The following is a 15451-nucleotide window of genomic DNA, read 5'->3' as shown; positions in this document are numbered from 1 at the left end:
TTTAAGTTGCTTTAAAATGCACTAGAACTTTTGGGACATCCTAAATATCCTAGAGTATCTTTGGACCTTTTATTTCTCCTTATCATATTCTATCTTATAGCTATTTTCACATTTCTTATTCCCTGAATCTTGGTTCTGTCTCTTACTAGCTGTGGGGCCTAAGAGAAGTTATTAAACATTTATTAGTCTCAGTTCCTTCAAATTTAAAATAGGGTTAATAACATCTTTATTACTTTGCCTCTGCATTCTGTAAACCTGAGGAGTCAAACACTGCCTGAACAAAGTGAAAACCAGATTAAAATGTTTAACAAAATAAAAACACAGTACAACAGAGATAATGTTAACTTGTGGTTTTCTCAGTCAATGTGTAGTCCACTATTATTTGAGTTTGACACCAATGCTGTAAACTAAGGAGTATGATATAATTATGAACTCTTACTTTATCTCCCCATTATATTACCAACTTATATACAGCAGAGTGGAAAGTCCATTGGAGAAAACCAGGGCTCAAATCTGTCCTCTGCCCTTTGCCATCACCAGAATGCTAGGTGGGTCACTTGGCATCTCTCTGAACATGTTCCTTCATCTGCTGTAATGAAGTGGGGAGTGGTGGTGGTGAACTAGACAGGATGATGTCTGTGGTTCCTTACAAGTTTAAAACTATGATTCCCTGAAAATGGAGACAATATTGTATTACATATAGTTTGCTTTCAAATTAACCTATAGTCAAAAATCACTTTCAAAAATCTTTTTAGACATCACTGCAACATAGCCATCATCAAATGTCAATCACGAAGCCTTTTGGAATCAGAGACACTAATACTTGGCATTAATTGATTCCTGAAATTTTTATATTCAAAGCCAAGTGAAAATCATCATTAAATTTATTTGGAGAGAACTTAAAATACACAAACCAAAATTTTAAAGTAGCCAAAGAACAGAATAAGAAAAATAGCCTATATTTATTAACTCCTCTGGAGATTCTTAATAGCCTAGAATGTCCAAATAATATATCAATTCCATTCTTGTCTGCCTGCCAGAAGACAAGAATTGAATTAAGCTAAACGATACTGAAATTCCAAATGATATTAAGAATACATAGATGTTTATTTAAATGATAAAAGATTTGATCAATTTCAACAGAAACATTATATTTTACAGGGAGAAAAATCAAGAAAACATTAGTAAGCTACTTATAATGAAGAATTGGAAAAATGTAATATCTGAATATCCATACTGTTACATGAAAACAAAACTTCATTTGTCTTATCATATTGGCATGTTAAATCAAGCCAATAACAACAATGACAAATGAAATCACTTTTATCATAAATGAGTACAGCAAAATCAATGCAGTTTTCTGAGAGAACAGAGGTCAAGAAAACAATTGTCAACTTTAAAATGGTTACTTTATTGAAATTTCTAAAATATATCCTACATAACACCAAGATTATTTTCTGAGTACAGGAGATGTTTTGGCATTTTTTTTTAATCTCCTGTGCTTAGCACTGAGGCAAGTAACGTATAAGTGTTTAATATGTGCCTTTTGACTGTATGAATGGATTTATTTCATCCAAGTCTTTACTTGTTTTGTCTGATCAATAAGGAATGGAGGCCTGTCAATATTCTAAAATGCTTGTTTTATTTTCTTTATTCCCACCTCAAAAGATATTTCATCAGGCCATATATCTTAACATGATAAAAACAAAAAAATGTACCACTCAGCAATCCCATTAACATTTCTGAGTCACAAAGGATTAACAGGCTGGACCTGAAGCAGATGCTGAGAAAAGCAATGGTAGAAGAGGAGACTACATATTTCAGACTACACTGCAGCTGTGAGGGATTGAAGCTGCTAACTGTGGAATCATGCTCAGGAGAAACTCTGGGCACAGTTCCGGCATCCGAAATAAATTAAAGTAAACAGTGTTGCTCTCATCCACCCTGTTAGCAGCCTCTCAGCTAAGGCAGAGACCACACACTCAGACCACACAGGACCAGCTGAACTCTCTCGCACGCAACATCTAGAAGCTGTCACTCTGTGGAGGCACAGAAAAGGGTAGGGGGTGTGGGAGTATGTGTGTACCTCATCCTATCTACAGCTGGCTAGGATACCGTGTGGTTTAGAGAAAAGGAAAGAGGGAAAAATCCATAAACCTTGCTGAGAAAACATACCGGTCATGGCCTTTGGTAGTAATGACTTGTACTCCCCTTATACCAATTTAGTAGCTGATGAAGGATTAGCAAAGCATCTATTTAACATCAATTAACCTTCTATCTATCATATGTCAAAAGAAAGTTTTACTATTATAAAAGAATTTTATTAAAAGAAATAAGGAATGGCTACATTTTAAACACGTATAACGTAAAATTAACAATCCTTACCATTATTGGTGAATTTTTTTAATCTTGGCATCTTTTCAAGAATCAAAGCAAACTGTAATCAATTTTAAAATGCCATTTACTTAAACAACAAATTAAAATGTAGAATTTTTTAAAATTACCTTACACAACCTTAGTTTTCTTATATGTCTATTGGTAGGACAAAAAAAGGTTATTATTTCATCTTGACCATCTACAGATACTTTTTACAACTACTGATTTTTAAAGACAGACTTTAAAAGTATGAAAAAAGTTAGTTATCAATAAAGATAAGAACTTGAAAATAGAGTTTAAGTCATAAGACATATTTCTTACCACCATATACCATTCCCTGGGCCAGTTTCCTTCTATCCAAAGTAACTCTTGTACCGAAGGACTCCAGGGGGTGACAAGGATGACCCACTGAGGGAGATTTATTAAGTGAAAAAGCTTGGAAAAGAATTGATGAAAATGATTAAGGACATTATATATTGTCCTTGAGTCCTCAAAAACTCAGCTATAAGGATCGAAGTTCACTCTATTGAATCCAAACTTGTGTTTACTAAACTCCACACCATCCCTTGGATGGTATAGTGGATAAAGTCCTGGGCCTGAAATCAGGAAGAATCATCTTCCTGAGTTCAAATATGGCCTCAGATGCTTACTAGCTGTATCACCCTGGGCAAGCTTCTTAACCCCATCTGCCTCAATTCCTCATCTGTACAATGAACTGGAGAAGGAAACAGCAAACCCCAAATGGGGTCACAAAGGGTTGGGCACAAGTGAAAAATGATGGAAAAACACCAGCACCACCCCTAACCAGTCTAGAGTTAGAACCTCCCATAGATCATTTATATTTCCATGCCAGAACAGTATTTTCTGGAGTGGTAGATCAATAAATCCTCCTACCCTAAATCTCAAGAAAAAATACAAAGAGTGAAGGATGCCATCCTATTCAGAATAATCCTTGGACTAGAGCACCCCAGGAAGTTTCCAGGGGGTGAAATTAGATGGAAACAGACTATTAGGTCCATCTCATCAAATAACCAAATCTGCCAGGCAAAGAAAGAGAACCGACCTAGCCTACTCAGGGTCAGGCTCAACTTCTCCAGAAACACTGTAAGTAAGTGTCCTGAGGTACTCCCCAAAACAGTACTATACACTGGGGGCCAACTATATTCAAACTGAGCTCCCAAGGATGAGGTAAAAAAAGTCTGGTTTGTGAGAAGAGTCAATTTTCATAACGTCATTTCCAAACAGGCTTCAATTTAATTGAGGTAAGGGTGCCAAGGAGTAACCCCTACTTTTAATACCATCAATACTTTAAGGGAGGGAGTGGAAAATATCCATACCAACAGGATATCAGATCTTAGATAGAAATAATTTCCTGGAAAGTAGTTTTGCTAACAAAGGGAATAGGGGTAGGGGAAAGGACTCATGGAATTACTAGCACAGAATAAATAGGGCCAAGGCAATCAAGCACAGGTACAAGTTGACAGCTGAAGAGCTTGGTAAGGATTCTGGACATTCCACACTTAAGCACTGAAATCAAATAATTCAGTAGAAACTGGATGGGATATTAGAGATCACTTTAAGGAAACCCCTAATTTTATAAATGAGGAAATTGAGGCCAAGAAATGTTAAGTGAATTCCTCAAAGTCACATAGTCTGCTAGGAAAAGTTAAGCAAAAGAGAGAAAGGAAAGAGAACAAGAAGATTAATTTGAGAAATAAGAGTAGGAGGTGAGGCAGGGAGAAGAGGATGAGATTCTGATCTCTGTGGTCTACGTGGACCAGAGATTCTGGTTCACCTTATCTTGGGCCCTCTTCATCTATCCTACCTCCCTCTGTCCTTTCTTGGTTTGCCTACCTCAGTTATTAACTTGGCTTTCCTTTTACTTCTGCTCGGTTTCATTTTCTATTGTCCTCTCAATCCCCTTCTTTTGTTTCAAATTGTTAAATTTTCAAAAGTAAATTGACCACTTCACATTTCTCTCAAAAAAAAAAACCAACTTCGGGGGGCAGAGCCAAGATGGCGGCTGGTAAGCAGGAACTAGTATGAGCTCTGTATGGAGTCCCTCCAAAAACCTATAAAAAATGGCTGTGAACCAATTCTAGAACGGCAGAACCCACAAAACAGCAGAGGGAAGCAGGGCTCCAGACCAGGACAGCCTGGATGGTCTCTGGGTGAGGTCTATCCCACACGGATCTGGGAGCTGGGAACGGAGTGGAGCAGAGTCCAGCGTGGGCGGCGTGGACCATCCAGACCAGAAGCCGGGCGGAGGGGGCCCTAGCGCCCTGAATCAGTGAGCTGCGGCAGTTACCAGACTCTCCTTAACCCACAAACACCAAAGACTGAGGAGAAGGTTAGTGGGAAAAGCTGTGGGAGTAGAAAGAGTTCGCGGTTTGGCTTCCAGCCCTGGGGGTAGCGGAGGTGGCCCAGCTACAGCTCCAGGCCCACCTGGTGGGAGGAATTAAGTGGCGGATCAGAGCAGGAGTGCACGGCCTGCTGAAGATCTAAGCCCAGTCCGGGTTGGGGGTTCTTGGGGAAGGAGCAGTGCTGGTGTGGCAGAGCTGGCACCTCCCCCCCCAAATGTGGAACATAGAACTCTCTAGTCTACAAGCAGTCATACCCCACTGAAAAACTCAAAGGTCAAGTTAGTTGGCTGGGAATATGGCCAGGCAGAGAAAACGCACCGAGATTCAGTCTCAGACTCTGCATTCTTTCTTTGCTGACAAAGAAGACCAAAACATACAGCCTAAAGAAGTCAATAAAGTGCAAGAGCCTACACCAACAGCCTCCAAGAAAAACATGAACTGGTCCCAGGCCATGGAAGAGCTCAAAAAGGATTTGGAAAAGCAAGTTAGAGAAGTAGAGGAAAAATTGGGAAGAGAAATGAGAAGGATGCGAGAAAACCATGAAAAACAAGTCAATGACTTGCTAAAGGAGACCCAAAAAAATAACGAAAAATACACTGAAGAAAACAACACCTTAAAAAACAGACTAACTCAAATGGCAAAAGAGCTCCAAAAAGCCAATGAGAAGAATGCCTTGAAAGGCAGAATTAGCCAAATGGAAAAGGAGGTCCAAAAGACCACTGAAGAAAATACTACTTTAAAAATTAGATTGGAGCAAGTGGATGCTAGTGATTTTATGAGAAATCAAGATATTATAAAACAGAAGCAAAGGAATGAAAAAATGGAAGACAATGTGAAATATCTCATTGGAAAAACCACTGACCTGGAAAATAGATCCAGGAGAGATAATTTAAAAATTATTGGACTACCTGAAAGCCATGATCAAAAAAAGAGCCTAGATATCATCTTTCAAGAAATTATCAAGGAGAACTGCCCTGATATTCTAGAGCCACAGGGCAAAATAGAAATTGAAAAAATCCATCAATCGCCTCCTCAAGTAGATCCCAAAAAGAAATCTCCCAGGAATATTGTTGCCAAATTCCAGAGCTCCCAGATCAAGGAGAAAATACTGCAAGCAGCCAGAAAGAAACAATTTGAGTATTGTGGAAACCCAATCAGAATAACCCAAGATTTGGCAGCCTCTACATTAAGAGATCGAAGGGCTTGGAATACGATATTCCGGAGGTCAATGGAGCTAGGATTAAAACCAAGAATCACCTACCCAGCAAAACTGAGTATCATGCTTCAGGGAAAAATATGGACTTTCAAAAAAGTAGAGGACTTTCAAGCTTTCTCAGTGAAAAGACCAGAACTGAATAGAAAATTTGACTTTCAAACACAAGAATCAAGAGAAGCATGAAAAGGTAATCAAGAAAAAGAACAAGAAAAAGTAATTACAAGGGACTTACTAAAGGTGAACTGTTTTGTTGACATTCCTACATGGAAAGATGATGTGTATGATTCATGATATCTAGAGAGAGAGAGAGAGAGAGAGAGAGAGAGAGAGCAGACACAGGGTGAGTTGAAGATGAAGGGAAGATATCTAAAAGAAATAAAATCAAATTAAGGGATGAGAGAGGAACATACTGATAAGGAGAGATAGAATGGGATGGATTATCTCCCATAAAGGTGGCAAGAGGAAGCAGTTCTGTGGGAGGAGGGGAGAGGGCGGATGAGGGGGGAATGAGTGAACATTGCTCTCATCAGATTTGGCCTAAGGAGGGAATACCATACATACCCAATTGGGAATCTTACCCCACAGGAAAGAAGAGGGAAGAAGAAAAAAAAAAATGGGGGGGATGATGGAGGGGAGGGCAGATGGGGGTGGAGGTAGTCAAAAACAAACACTTTCGAAAGGGGACAGGGTCACGGGAGAAAATTCAATAAAGGGGAATGGGTTGGGAAGGAGCAAAATATAGTTAGTCTTTCACAACATGAGTATACATAATGATAACACATGTGGCCTATGTTGAATTGCTTGACTTCTTAGGGAGGGTGGGTGGGAAGGGAAAAGGAGAGAGAATTTGGAACTCAAAGTTTTAAAAACAGATGTTCAAAAACAAAAAAAAATGTTTTTGCATGCAACAAGAAAATAAGACACACAGGCAATGGGGCGTAAAAATTTATCTTGCCCTACAAGAAAGGAAGGGAAAAGGGGATGGGAGGGGAGTGGGGTGACAGAGGGGAGTGCTGACTGGGGAACAGGGCAACCAGAATATATGCCATCTTGGAGTGGGGGGGAGGGTAGAAATGGGGAGAAAATTTGTAATCCAAACTCTTGTGAAAATCAATGCTGAAAACTAAATATGTTAAATAAATTAAAAAAAAAACTTCAAGGTTTTTTAGTTATAAATCCTCAATAGATTTTTCTCTGAGTTTCAGCAATCCTCAATAAGAAAAAGACATGTGATAGGGGATGAGTATAGTAAGTGAAGAGGGAATAAAAGAATAATCACAAAGATAGGACCCAGAAGCACAATAATGTGGAAAGAGAAACACTAGAGCTATAACCAGGAATTTTTGTAACTGGGGCAAGAGACAAGAAGGGTATCATTTGGTAGATGGTGGAAGACAGATGCCCAAGGTTCATTCTGGCTTTGATTTCCCAGCATCCAACACAGTACCTTACACAAAAACCAGTGCTTGAATTGGCTTGGGCATTGGCTTGGGGACGTGGGGGTGGAGTTAAAGGTAGGTAGGAAAACCAACTCACTCCTGTGGATATTATAGTAGCTTCTAATCCAATCCAATAAGCAATCATTAAGTATTCTCAGTGGGTTGTAGCAGGCAGAGATGTAGAGAATACCTATTCTCTACCTCAAATTTTTTTGTAATAAAGTTTGGGGATGTATCAGTAGGGCAAAATTCATGACCTCAAGGATGATCATGAACATGCCTGTATGGTTCTGAATCACACAGTATGAAAAACTCTCTAGGCAGAAGGCAGAGGAAGTATAATATTTATTTAGACACCAGAGGATACAATCCCAAGATCAATAACCCCAATTCAATATAGGAGTAATTATATTCCAAAACCAGTAAGCCCACCTCAATGTGGCAATGAGGAAATTATAACACAGTATTATAGCAAGGAACCAAGTCATCCTGTAACATTCCCCCCTGCTAGGGCCTTCCCATAAATAATCACTCACAAATCCTAACTCTCTGCTTGCCTACATTCTCTCCCCTGTCAGTTCCCTGGTCTCTACTCTCTGCTCAGCACTCTCCTCTGCATCTCTGTCGACTCTGAATTCTGACTTCTCTTCTGACTTCTGAATTCTCTGCAGATTCTGAGTTGTATGGCTACCTTCTGGGTATATATACTCTTTTTAGGGCCCAGGGCTTCATACCTCTTGTGACCTAATTAGCAAAAGGGTGTGGGCATAGGGCCTCACACCTAGTAAGTACAGGCCCTTTTGAATGGGAGGGGAATATCTTTAATCACATTAACAGCACAGGGGAACAACAACTCTGGCTAGAAGGCAGACTACATATATGAGGATGGTGGGGAGAAGGGTGGGAGGCAGTAGTCATTAAAGGTTTCTGGGACAGGATCAGACCTGTGTTACCAAAGAAGACTTAGGCAGCATTGTGAAAGATGGACTAGAAAGGAATAAGACTATTGTCAGGGAAGGTATTACACTTGCTTAGGTGAGAAATAATGAAGTCCTGAACTAGGACAGGTAACTGAGGGAGTAGAAAGGAGAGGACCAGTAGGAGAAATTTATAGGACCTGATCATTTGATGAGGGGTGAGAAGGTAGAAGGGCAGGGTTAAAAGTAAAGTAAAAACTGGTAAGTAACATAGGTATCCCTCATTTTAAGTAAATGAGAAGTACAGAATTAAAAACGTGGATCAAATGAAATTGATAACTAAATTATTTTATGGAACTGAAGATCTGAACCATAGGCATTTTCAGCCTAGAAAACACATGTTTAATATTAACAAAATGTGAGACCTGGATTCTTCTGGCGTTGGAAGGATTGGGTTGTGGGCAGAATTCAGAGAATTCCTCACTTAAAATGAGGATATCTCTAAGAATGGGGAAAATTCCCACGATATAGAAAAGGTAGCCAACATGGGAAACAGAAGTCACTAAGTCAGGAAAATGTTACAAAGTTCTCAAAATACTTCTGGAAGAGAGATTATTATTGCTACAACATTAAAAATATAGGAGAAATAGCAGGAGAAGACTAGTAATACATATGAAATTATATCCAAGAAGAAAGTCAGCAATAAAACCCATGGCCTCATGTATCTATATGAAAAAATGCCCATGTAAAAACTCCTTAACAATTATTGCTATTCAAAAGTGGAACAGGCTATCTCTGAAGATAGCATGCTATGGCTATTTTCACATGGAAGTGGAATGTCTGCTTGCTAAAGATATTATGAAGAGGACTCCTGTTCAGGTATGTTTTAGATTACATGATTACTGTGGTTCCTTCCAGTTCAGAAGCTCTGACATTTGTTCTGTGTTTTTCAGGTCAAAATCTGAAAGATAAGAACATCAACAGCCAACAAGTGAAAGCTGATCACTGATTCTTTTATATACATCAGGGAACTGATTATTAAGTTTCAGCATTTCAAGCAATGTTGTTGTCTCTGAGGTTTTAATTCTAGATGACTGGCAAAACAGTGGTACCGTCAATACGAGTAATTACAAAGAAGGAAAGATTTTTAAGAAGAAAAAGCCTCATTTTGGATATGTTTAGGTTGAGATGGTAGCACAATATCTCTACCCACCTGGCATTAAGGACTGATATACAGAGAGGTGATAATAGTCCACAAGAGTAAATATGATTACCATATTTGATCAAATATCACAGAGTGAGGCTTAGCACAAAGACTTGGAAATGTAATTACAATCAACAGACCAGAGAAAGAAGACTCAAAAAGACAAAATGAGAATACAGTATCAAAAAAATCCAAGAGAAGATATAGTGAAGGGTAGTCAACAGTATCAAATGTTGCTGAGGAATCAAGGAAAATGTAAGACGAAAAAAAAAGTCACTGGATTTGGCCACAAGCAAATTGCTAATGACCTAGGGGTGGAGGATGGGGGGGGTGGGGGGTGGAACAGTATTGGTAGAGCAGTGGCATCAATAGAAATTGATCCTTGCTGGTCACATACTGACTTAGAAAACCACAAATTAATATTTTCTATCCGATACTCTATTTTTATTTGTTTTGTTAAATATATTTCAGTTACATTTTGATTGCTTTGCAGCAGAATATGAGAACAGAAGTCAGACAGCAAGAGGTTGAAGGTGGTAAGACAAAGTAGACTATTCTTCCTGGAAGTTTACACATAAAGCAAAATGTCTTCCTTTAATTATACAGGATAGAAATCTTTCTAAAACTGACATATTACTCTCTGATTCAGTGATAGCTCTGCTGGGCATATACCCCCAAAAAGTCAAAGATAAAAAGACCTCCCATATACCAAAATACTCATAGCAATATTTTTGTAGTAATAAAAAAAAACTGAACAAAGTAGGTGCCCATCAAATGGGAGAAATCGATGAACAAATAGTGGCACATGAATGCAATAGATTGCTATTGCATTTCAAAAACTATGAACATAAAGAATTCAGAGAAACTTGAGAACTTTTTAAGGATCCTGGATGAGCCACGAGAATACACACTATGACTACAATAAAATTAATGAAAACACTAAGAGGCAGTCAATTTCAAATTAAGTGTACCAACCAATCTTTTTCCTGGAGAATGGAAAAGGAAATGTTTCCCTTTTCTCAAGAAAAAGGTGGAAGCCCACAGAAAGGATGCATACAATTTATTTAACTGTTCTTGTTATAAGGGAGAGTTACACTAAGGGAAAAGAGTGGTGCCTAAGACCAAATTACTGGCTTAAAAAACACAGGCATCAAGAACATTTTAAAAATAAAATGCATAACATTTCTTTCTTAAGTGAAGTATACTAAACCTCTTCTCTGCTAAAGATTATGTTTTAAAAAATGTTGTAAGATAGTGTGATTCCTTCAGAAACTACTGAGGCATTTGAAAGTATAAAGTGTTGTCCTGATACTAAATTGCAAGAGTGAGTTTTTATCTTTGTTTTCATTTTCTGTCTTCTTTAAGTTGTCACTTCTCCATGTAGCTGTCATTTTTTTCTGTCCCTCTGCCCACTTCTAATTTGTTAGTTCTAATCTACAGTGGGTTTGGAAACCAGATAACCAAGTATATTAAAATTTTGAGTAAAGTAAGAATTAAGAAGCAACTACCAGTGGCTCTCTAAGGAATACATTTTAGTAAAGGGAGTTTTAGTGCAGACTTTGTAGCATTAATTTTGAGGCTTAGAGGCCTTTTTTTTTCCCCTTCTTGATTCTCAGCTGTGTTCTAGATCAGCAAAATACTACTGTAGCAAAATATTACCTCAGCCACATAGAGCTATCACTGGAGGACAAAGTAACCCAAGGTCCCCAGTTTTCAAGAAAAGACAGAATTCCTAGAAAGTTATCTAATTTAACACAATGTATATGTTGTGAAATTCAGCCACCTATCAGTATAAAGAAATATGAGACAACAGAAGATAGTGAATCACAGAACTCAAAAACAAAATATATTTTAAAATGACCTACACTATAGAAACCTGAAATCTGTAACCTCTTTTAATCTTGAGAAGTAAATAATGACTACAGGCAATAGTGGAAGGCTTAACACATCCAGAGTAGTTTCAACCTACAAGAGTTCTTTACTGCCTACCAAACTAAATTCAAATTCCTTTGGCTGACTTTCACAATATTCTGACCCTATTTTACCTAACCCACCTTAAAAGGTACATCATACTATCTCCCAAATAGTTTATGCTTACTCCTTGTTCCAAGCCTTTGTTCATGTTATTTGTCCCTGCAAAGACCTCACTTTCTACTCATCCAATTATCCAAATACTACCCATTCTTTAAGATACAGATCAAGTCTCTGTCATACAGATCTCTGAATTTTTTAATTCATTGTATTTACAGGCAGTACCACCATTGAGGAATTTAATGAATAAACAGGAACCTTCTTTCAGAGTTATTTCAAATCCACCACCATTGCCATCCTTCCCGCTCCCCAACTACCTTCAGTAAATAGCTATTTCACCTGTCAGTTATGAATAAAATATTTGGCAAATTTTAAAGTGCTATAAAATCAGTCACAAAGCAACTGTTAAGCACATACTATGTGCCTTGCACTACACTAAGCTACGGAAATACAAAGAAAGGCAAAGACCTGAGCCATTTTAATGGGGCAGACAATATACATATATGTAAGCACAAAAAGATATATATACATAGTAGAAAGGAGGTAATCTAGGGGGAAGGGCCTGACAACTGCAGGGATCAGGAAAGCCTCCTGCAAAAATGTGAGTTATTATATATAACCTGTATTAAAACAATATTTTTGATTGACTCAAAGAAAGGAAGAAGGAAAAGATATGAGAGAAAGAATAGGTGAGGAAAAGGGCAGGGAATAGAAGAATAAGGGAAGGACAAATGGAAGACAGAGGGACATGGTGTTAAGTCATTGAGTATTCCCAACAATTGCTCTAGTGTTAAGTAATGGCAATAAGACATTCATTCCATTTAGTTATATCCTACTCCCTCCTTTCTCAAACCTTCTCTGGATCCCAACACATATGCTAATGATGTTTTCATTTAGAAAATCAATTCTGGATATTCTGGTTGGATTTTGTTACCTGTCTTCTCTCCCTGACTCTGAAGTAAAAGGAACAGCATTTCCCTCAAGGGCAGCACACTTATACTGAATGAAAATTTAATTTAGTACCTATATGAAACCAACTTCAGTGATTACCTTCATTTGACATCTACATGCCTATTCAACTCAATTTCTTGAATAGCAATTATATTGCCTACTGCCTCCTGTATACTAAACATGTTTCATGTACTCAAAAGCAATTTGCAAGCTGTTATGAAATAAACTTCTAGGACAATAGTTTTAAAAGCATTTCATTTAGGAAAGAAAATCCTTAATGTTAAAATTCTATTTCAGAAAAGTTTAGGAGTTATCTTGGGAGTGGCTAAGCATCTTCTGCTTCCTCTCAGTCACATGATTAAAATTCTATTTATTCAAATTTGAAACTACTCATCCAAGAAGGTAAGCACAGAGTTTTGGATTCACCTATTACTATCTCTGAGAGCTAGAAGGCTTCTAGTTCTCAGTTCTTTTGCCATAAAAAGTCATTTATCATAAATCTACAACCATAATTTCTGGTGGAGTGGGAAAAATACTGGACTAAAGAGCCCAATTTCCTATCAGATCCACCATTTACTAGCTATATGATTAGGGACAAGTTTTTGAGTCTCAATTTTTTTTTTTTGCTGTGAAACTGGGATTAATAATACTTGTACTACCTATTTTCAGGGTTATTGTGAGAAAAATTCTGTATAAACTAACTATAAACCAATATGCATCTTTACAGAGGTTGATCTTTAATCATTGAATGTTTGCTGCCTCAGTCAAAGTGAGAATTTGGAGAAAGCTTAGCTTAAAAAGGCCAAGGTCCCCCCGACTGCATCCTGGGCCATCTCCAGTTGTCCTGATCTCTATCTTGCTACTGGACCCAGATGGCTCTGGAGGAGAAAGTGAAGCTGGTGACCTTGCACAGCCCTCTCTCACTCAAATCCAATTCACTTGCAAGTCATGGCATCACCTCTCTGATGTCACGGTCCTCTTCCAGAAGGAAAGACAAACCACACACAACTATCACTAAGGAACTTTCTGTATAGTGCAACATATAGTGCTAAATAAGGTGCTCACCATCAACATTGAGAAAAAAAAATAATTTCTTTGCAAGTTTACTCATATAAATAAAAGGTCTTTAACATAATGTAAAACTTCCAAAGTATCAGGTTTACTTCTGCAAACGAATGTAAATTACTTGTTGGATAAGTCTTTAAGAATAAACTTTCTAGCTATCAGGAAAGGGTATCTCACAGAGAACACTGCAAGAGCTGAGGCAGGACAGGTTAAGAAACTTCTGTCTCTGAAGGGTTAGATCAAGAAATTAAATGATTTGCTTTTATATTAGATGCCAATCAAAGCAAACAAAAGTTGAATGAAGCTTTTTTTTTTTTCAGATGTCATTTATCAAAAGGCTTGAGCCTACGCAGGGGCCAATCAGTACTCCGGTTCAGCTTCTTGCTTGGTTCGGGAAATCAAAGTCAGCCCTTCGGGGAAACAGCCAGGGTGATGACAACCTCACACTAGGGGTGAGGGCAGGGGGAGGAACCGACAACAGAAGGGGGTGTGACCACAAACCAACCACAGCCAGGCTCCAGGGGCCAGGACACCCACCCCAGCTCAGGTAAGGAGGAGGCGTGGCTAAAGGGTGGAGGGCGTGTCTAGAGGGTGGAGGACGAGACAGCTGCGGGTACTGTCTTATCCCCCGCCCCCCAAGTGAGCCGGGGGGAGGAGGGGGGAGGGGAAGCTCAAGAACAGACCTCAAAGGGCGGCCCCCTCATTTTACACAAGAGGAAACTGAGGCTCCCAGAGGGAAAGTGACAAGTGTGAGATCACACAGGGAAGGAAGTGCCAGTCAACATTTGAACCCAGCACCTTGAGGTCCGGTCCAGTTATCCTTCCTCCATTTCCGGACAGGGCACAGACACCGGCCAGTCTCGTCAGTCTAACAGGGCAGGGAAACGCAAGCTTCGGCCCCTTTTCGTTTCCCTTGGTCGCCCGCAGCGCTCCCTTGGGCCTAGGACCAGACCAGCCACCCGCTAGGGCCTCCCACCATCTCGCAGCTGCCCTACGGTGCCCCCCCACCCCCAGGCCGAGGCCCAGACCCCGACCCCGGTTCAGTTGGTACCTGCACAGCCGCTACAGCCACTGCAGCCGTCGCCACTACCGTGGCTTCCGCGAAGCTCTTCACTTCCGCCCACAGCGAGGCCAGAGGACATCGATCCGCCCTGCAGTCGAGCGCCGAATGCTCGATCGGTCTGCCTCTGGTCGGTCTTTTCTGTAAGGCGGGTAGGCTCCCAAATGCGCATCCTCCGTCCTCGGCCTGCCCGCTCACGCTCAGTTCTGGTACTCCGCGGCGCTCTGCTCGGGACCTTGGAGCTAGGAGCGTTATGTCCAAGATAGCGACCTGCCGAGTCCGGGAGAGTGAACCTGCCCCAATGTTGGGAATGGGTTTGCACGTCGCGGTGTGGAAAGGAGTGAAACAGGGAGGAAAAGAGAGCAGACAACTTTCTAGGAAGGCCGGATCTGCAGCTGCAGCGAGCTCTCGTTCAGCCCTCTTATTTTACAAGCAAGGGAAACAGTCCGGAACCTATGGTCAAGATTTAAAGCTGGAAGCAAGAGCATGTTGATAAATGTTTAACAACCGGCTTTGGGGGGGGGGGGCGGGGGAGAGAGAACCATGTGCACGGGACACATTTTAAGTTTAATCCATATTATTGACATTTTCTTACTCGTTTTAAGTCTGGACAGTCAACAAAGCAAGACCTGATTTGTAGCGTTTGCGTATTTCTAAGGTATAAATGTTCACACTGAAAACATACCACTGGGCTGAGAGGATCCCTGGCTGGGAGGTGCTTTAGTGATCATTCACCTAGTTCAGGGATTTTTAACCTGCGGACTAGGGACTCCTTGGGGTGAATTCAGGGGGGTCTTTGAACTTGAATGGGGAAAAATACATATTATTT

At 39.7% G+C, this 15451-nt stretch overlaps 1 protein-coding gene across 3 annotated transcripts in view; it reads right to left on the bottom strand.

The window, feature by feature from the left end:
- EXOC2 (exocyst complex component 2) overlaps positions 1-14734 on the bottom strand; it is a 228324-nt gene extending 213590 nt beyond the window's left edge. The window contains exon 1 of one of the 3 annotated variants that reach the window (XM_036755919.1): positions 14614-14734. The gene's annotated coding sequence lies outside the window, so the exon portion shown is untranslated. The remainder of the gene's footprint in view (positions 1-14613) is intronic. The other 2 variants (XM_036755909.1, XM_036755926.1) reach the window with 2 other exon arrangements.
- Positions 14735-15451: the final 717 nt, after the last annotated feature.

This window comes from Trichosurus vulpecula, chromosome 1, assembly GCF_011100635.1.
Source record: "Trichosurus vulpecula isolate mTriVul1 chromosome 1, mTriVul1.pri, whole genome shotgun sequence".
Taxonomy (NCBI): Eukaryota; Metazoa; Chordata; class Mammalia; order Diprotodontia; family Phalangeridae; genus Trichosurus; species Trichosurus vulpecula.
Note: the sequence above shows the minus strand (reverse complement) of the source record. Positions and strands in the feature narration are given on the sequence as shown.